We start from the raw sequence: 7,239 nt of genomic DNA, 5'->3' as shown, positions 1-7,239 counted from the left end.
CTCCTGGCTAGAGCTGGAACACATTCTACTAAGTGAAGTAACCCAAGAATGGAAAAACAAACACCACGTGTACTCACCATCAAATTGGTATTAACTGATCAACACTTAAGTGCACATATAAGAATAACATTTATTGGGTGCCGGGCAGAGGGGAGAGGGGAGGAGGGGACGGGTATATGAATACACAATGAGTGTGATGTGCACCATCTGGGGGATGGACACGCTTGAAGCTCGGACTTGGGGGGAGGCAAGGGCAACATACGCAACCTAAACATCTGTACCCCCATAATATGCTGAAATTAAAAAAAAAAAAAAGTTAGGAGGAGACAAGCCTGAACTTAGTGAGTGGTTCAGCTTTGAGAGGCTTAGAAAATACATTGAGTAGCAGGGCAAGACCTCACTGTGGAGGACCCCAAACACTAAGGTGAGTTTTTCAGTGAGAAATGTTCTGCCAAAAAAAAAAGAGAGAGAAAAAACACTAAGGTGAGTTTAGACCTTGACAGAGAAGGAAGTATGATGCTATTAAAAAACAAATTTTTTAGGGTAAGTGACTGGACAGTGATTTATTTACTGAACTCTATTTCATTTTAGCTAATGGTAAATCTTTACAGTTATGGTTACTAGGCAGGAATTAATGAACAATTATTTATTTATTACTCCACTATCATATAATACCCTATTTTTTACATTCAGTATTTTTTCTTTTTAATAATAAAATGTTTTAACTCTGTACATTTTCCTAAGTACAGTTTTATTTTTTATTTTTATTTATTTTTAATATTTTTAATTGACACATAATAATTGTACATGTTTATGGGGTACATAGTGATGTTTCAATACATATAATGTGTAGTGATCAGATCAGGGTAATTAGGGAAATCCAAAATGTTGGCCGGGCACGGTGGCTCACGCCTGTAATCCTAACGCTCTGGGAGGCCAAGGTAGGATGATTGCCTGAGGTCAGGAGTTCCAGACCAGCCTGAGCAAGAAGAGCGAGACCCCTGTATCTACCAAAAATAGAAAAATTAGCCAGGTGTGGTGGTGGGTGCCTGTAGTCCCAGGTACTCAAGAGGCTGAGGCAGGAGGATCGCTTAAGCCTGGGAGTTCGAGGTTGCAGTGAGCTCTGATGACGCCACTGTAGTCTAGCCAGGGCAAGAGAGTGAGACCCTGTCTAAAAAATAAAAAAAGAAAAGGATAGACTAGAATCTGGCAAACCAAATAGGAAGCTATTGAAGGCAAAAGGGAATAAAGGCCTAGACTAAGACTATAGGAGTAGAAAAAGAAAGGAATAGACAGCAATAAGAAACTTCCTATGAAGAATAATAAGGAGATTGTGCTGAATTTATAAATCACAGAAGGGCTATGTTAAGAATTTCTTCATCGGGGGAGTGGGGGAGGAAGAGGAAGCGGGGGACATCGCTTGGCTGCTGGGGTCGCCTGCGGCTTCGTCCACGCCCTCCCCTTAAAAATTAAAAAATAAAAAACAATTTCTTCAAAATAGGCCAGGAAGATCAGAGCTTAGTGATGATGGTAAAAGAGAGAAAGAAATTAAGATAAGTGAGTTTGGAGAAAAGGAAGTACAAACTTCATTTTGGGGGCATGGTGACTTTGCAGTACCAGTGGGACATGCAAATGTTCAGAATACAGCCAGACAGAGGGTATGGGTAGAGATACAGGTTGGGGAGCAGTCAGCACTGAGGAGATAAGTGAAGCCATGGGACTGAATGAGCTCTAAAATGGAGAGTGTTGAAAGGAAGAACTGAAATGCAAATAGAAACTAGAATCAGGTGACAGTAAGAGGAAGGAAAACAAGAGAAGGCACAGAGTGGTAGAAGGAAAATAATACAAATGATGTTGAGAGAATTTCACAAAACAGATGTTGAGTAGTATTAAATAAAGAAGCCAAGGAGGATGAAGACTAGGGAAAGGCCATTAGATTTGGCAAGAGATCACCATCAACCTTTGAGAGGCAGTATTCAATGTGATGTGGTGACAGAAGCTAGAATGCAGGTGGTGGAGCCAACCAATAGGAAAAGATTTTTGTGGGCAATGTGACCCACTGAGGATTACATCTGTTTTGAAAGAAGCTGTTGTAACATAAAACTCCAAGAAAAAGGCAACCTGAGTCAAAACGCTAGGTAATGAAGAAAACAAGCCTAAAATCATTGTGCTCCATATATCCAAATGCACTCTACACAAATATAAAAGCCAGTAACTCACTGGGCAGGGTGGGACGGGGACCCAAAACAAAAAACATGAGACATAGACTACATCTACATACAGTGATACGGATGGTTCCCACAAGCAATATTAAGGGAAAGAAATCAATCACTAAAGAAACCAGACATAAAAAAAGTACATCCTGTATGTATGTCTGTAAATTTACATACAATTCAAAAACGGGCTGGCCAGGTGTGGTGGCTCATGCCTATAATCTTAGCACTCTGGGAGGCTGAGGCGGGAGGATTGCTTGAGGGCAGGAGTTCAAGACCAGCCTGAGCAAGAGCGAGATCCCGTTTCTACAAAAAATAGGAAACTTATCCAGATATGGTGGCACTCACCTATAGTCCCAGCTACTTGGGAGGCTGAAGGAGGAGGATGGCTTGAGCCCAGGAGTTTGAGGTTGCAGTGAGCTATGATGACATCACTGTTCTCTAGCCCAGGCAACAGAGTGAGACTTTGTCTCAAAAAAAAAAAAAAAAAGGCCAAATTATTAATCTACACTGTTAAAAGTCAGGATAGTGGTTGCCCTTGTGGAAGGTGAAGGAAAGAGGCCCAACAGTGACTTTAGGGCTGCTGATCATGTACTGTTTATTGATGTGAGTGCTAGTTACAAAGGTGTGTTCAGTTTGTGATAACTCATTAAGGTGTACACTTACACAGCATGTGCTTTTCTGTATGCACGTTTCAATAAAAAGTTAAAAAAAAAAACAAACATGAGGAGGCTGCTTAGGCTAGAATGGTGAGAAGCTCTCAGGTCTCCAGTTGTAAATAGAACTTCTGGTGGCTGAGAGATGAGAGGAGGCCTGCCTGATCTCTTCTTTACTGAGGAGTTGAGACCAGTAGTATATAAGAAGTAATACATATTTTATATTTTATATATACAAAAGGAGCCACTGCCAAGATGCCAAGTTTCTCTGATAATGTTTACATTTGTATGAGAGCCTTTATTTCTAACAAATTTCCACTGCTAATTTTTATATATTTGTTGAACGTGAGAGTTAAAATCTGAGAAAATACTGGAAGTTTTCCAATCTGACCTATCCACGTGGTATGAGTTGAGTTAAAACCAGAACTTGACGTGAGGCAGCCAGAAATACTGCTTCACTTGTGTTCAGAAGGTCTCAAAGCTACCCAACTTCATTATGTCTCTAACTGGAACATTTTATAAAACATTCCTTTTTTTCACCTGTTTTAGGCATTAATCTAGACAAAAGTTCCCATAATATCTCAATTCAAATAGCAACCCCAAACGAGTAATTCTGACAAGTATACATCTTGTCCTTCGCATGTAATTGCTTATATGAACACACATTTAATTAATCTAATTTGACAAATTTAAAACTTATTCAAGTCAGTTAATTTTTATGCTTGGAGGCTGCTCAAAGGTGATTACACATAACCCTTTCTGTGCTTTGGAACACATCCCTGTTTAAAAACATTCGCAAGGGACAATATTGCAGCTAAGTACATATGGTCCCTCCAGTTCTCCAGGCTTTGCAATCTTTTATCCCCAAAGCATAAAAATGAACATGATGACTTTGTTCCCTATTCCTTCCACTAATTGTTAATTGATGCTTTTTACATTATGGCTATCTCCAAGACTCTTTAGGGAGTCTGAAATATACTAAGTAATTCCGCAGTTACCTGTGAAAAGAAAGAAAATCAACACCATGATCATCGTGTACCCAAAGTACAAAATGGTGCTTGCAATGCCTGTGATTTGAAGTTTAGCAAAGAGGTAATGAACTGCATAAGAAAAAAGATAAACAGCTGTAAAGCTGCTGGTAAAAGGGCTCTCCACCACCAATGATAATCCTGCAAAAAGAAGTAGAAAAAGAATGACTTTTCAGTTGAAATTCTAACTATAAATGGATTAGCAATTATTGTAATAACAAAGAACACAAGATAAAATAGATAAGATTATGGATTAAAAAAAAGTAAAAGGGAAAGTTTTATAAGAAATTTAATAAAATATATAATGTATGTCCTGCTTGGGGAGTCCTAACAATTGTAAACTCTTCGTTTCCAGGCATACTACACGTGTCCTCTGGGACTGGACTTACGATGTGTATGCCCTATCATTACATTGCCTCGGCCCTGGAAGGCATTCGGTTCAGCTTCAACATACTGGCCAGAGCTGTGCTGTGCCTATTGATGCCCCAGGCTAGGTGTTAAAAAAAAAGAGAGAGTAACATAGAAATTTAGGATAGACTTTGTGGTTAATAAGATTTGCTTTAACTGGCTAAATTCAGGACCCATGGATGCATGACTGAGGTCAACAGTGCAGGTTGGTCTCACCCTATACCATGGACTCCTAGTGATGACATTACCATAAAGACACTGGGGCCAAGGGCCTAGGGGATAGACAGTGCAGAAAAGAATTAGCATAGCAGGTCTGAGGCTACTGTCTCTAGAAGGGCCTGCCTGCAAGGTTGGCTGTTGGCTCGCATCTGGGAATTTGGCATTTAATCATTCCCTGACTGAGAAGACTGGTGTGCTATACCTAGACTGTACAAACAATGTGATTTATGGTGAATACATGCTTTCCTTTTGGGAGTCTAGACTTTTTGTAGTTGCTAGGCAGAGGATGTCTATGTGACTAGCTTCCGATAAAAACCTTGGATGCTGAGTCTCTAATGGGCTTCCCTGGGCAGCAACATTGCACATTTATTACTGCAGTTTTCACTGCTGGAGAAAGGAGCACGCTCGGTGCGCTCCCTAATGGGAGGGAGACAACATAGGAAGACTGTGCCTGGATTTCTCCAGGATTCACCTCTGTCCTTTTTCCCTTGCCGATCCTGTTGTGTATCCTTTCTCTGTAACAAACCCTAGCCATGTGTACATCTATATGCTCAGTCCCATGAGTTCTAGTGAGTCACCAAACATGTGGGTGGCCTTGGGGACCCCTAAAACATTTTCTAAGAAATAAAAATATACTTGGGGTACAATGTACATTATTTGGGTGGTGGGTACACTAAAAGCCCAGACATCACCACTATACAATATATACATGTAATGGAATTCGACTTGTACCCCCTAAATCTATTAAAATTAAAATAAAATAAATAATTTTAAAATACCCATTATATGCTTGTGTCGTTAATGATGGTTGCAGATTCTTTATGATAAAAAGTACCATAGAATTAATGAGCAGCACATGCCTGTAGTCCCAGCTACTCGGGAGGCTGAGGCAGCAGGATCGCTTGAGCCCAGGAGTCTGAGGTTGCTGTGAGCTAGGCTGACACCACGGCACTCTAGCCCGGGCAACAGAGTGAGACTCTGTCTCAAAAAAAAAAAAAAAGAATAATATATACATAATTATATTGTTAACCCTTATACCTATATAGCACAAAAAGAAAATGCTCCAAAACAACATGTATATAAGAATCATACTCTCGATCCTTTGTTGTCACCTTTAGAGAGTCATATATAACTACCAAAATAAGATGGATTTGGGGATTTAAGAGAACAATGTACACTACCACGTCAGTTATCCAGAATGACATGGTAACCAAAAGGCACTGAAAGGAAGAAAAAGGGACTTTAGCAGCAATCTCAAACCCACAAAACACAATCCTAGCCTAAGCTGCAAAGAAAACTTTAATTGTTAAAAAGAAAACATTATTGAACCAGAGATCATTTATATGTCTAAATATCAAATCAGTCCCCTATATTTTTCTATGTTAACTGAATATTACACAGCAATTATAGAAACCAGGCAGACAGAAATCACTTTCTGTTTAAATTTCCCATCAAAATGGCATTAACTTGATAGCCGCATCAAAGTCAAAATGTGTCATTAGGAAAACACAACGTAAAACCGATCCCAAGTTGTAGAAACCATGCAGTTAACATTTATTTCAATTTCTTTCTAAAAACAGACTTCTAATTCCAATAATACAAGTTTAGAAAGCTTAAGATACATTAGTTTCTTATGTCTTTTACCTCAGCACGTACATGAAAATAATGCAGCAAAACTGTAGCTTCCGAACAAGTAATCAGAAGAATTATAATGACTAAGAAAGTCAAACATGTAGTACATCTGATGAGACCTGAAAATAAAAAGAAGAGCTTTAAAATAAACTTTAACTTCACAGTACACACAGGAAGATCAATCCAAATCTATACAATAGACTGTCACACACTTCTCTAAACCTTTTTTTTCCCAAACTTCTAAGTCTTTATTCCAAACCTCCATCTATCCATGTAGTATCAGAATAATATTCCCTTAACTATGCAGTCTCAGAGCTTGGTCATACCTTCTGCAGTCAGAACCAGTGCTGCTACTTGCCCATGTTTCTCTGTTCGTATTAATTAGTTGTCACTTGAGACCCATCAATATCTATAATTTTCTCTATACACACTTTAAAACATGATTTCTCTTTAGAAATGGAAGGCTGTAAATGCAATAAATACCAGCGACTACTTCATAAAACAGAAAACCACAGAATCAAACACCGCTTTGCCTTGGAAGGTCTGCTGACATGCAGCCTCTCCAAGTATGTCTGTATAGCACAGCCCACATAATTCTATTAAATATACTTTCAAACATGCATCTTTTAAAAAAATCTGTGTGTGGATTACATTTAGGTCAAACTTTGAAGGAATAAAGTAATTCCCTTCATTACTATAGAGCTGAGCTGACTAAATTGGGATGATCAATGTCCATTTTCAAAAGCCTTCTGGAGATAAGAAACTTATGAATCAATCAATATCCCATTTTAAAATTTCATGTAAAATATATACTTAGGTGTGAGAATGAGGGACAGGGGATGGGGAGAATCATTTCTATAGATAACAAATATGTAATGAAGTTGTATACAACAAGCACATTGCTTTTCATTGAAATGAAAATTAATTCATCTAAATAACCTTTTAGTTTTAGCTTTAGAATTACTTTCTGATCAAAAACATCTGGAAAAACGGTTACTATAGGCCGGGCGCGGTGGCTCACGCCTGTAATCCTAGCTCTCTGGGAGGCCGAGGCGGGCGGATTGTTTGAGCTCAGGAGTTCGA

The 7,239-nt window shown here is 38.8% G+C and overlaps 1 pseudogene; it reads right to left on the bottom strand.

Moving 5' to 3' along the window:
• The window catches only part of LOC105819261, an 85,689-nt pseudogene that overhangs the window by 13,176 nt on the left and 65,274 nt on the right, over nucleotides 1-7,239 (bottom strand).

This window comes from Propithecus coquereli, unplaced genomic scaffold (assembly GCF_000956105.1).
Source record: "Propithecus coquereli isolate 6110/MARCELLA unplaced genomic scaffold, Pcoq_1.0 Scaffold478, whole genome shotgun sequence".
In the NCBI taxonomy this organism is placed as follows: Eukaryota; Metazoa; Chordata; class Mammalia; order Primates; family Indriidae; genus Propithecus; species Propithecus coquereli.
This window is presented reverse-complemented; position numbering and strand designations above follow the sequence as displayed.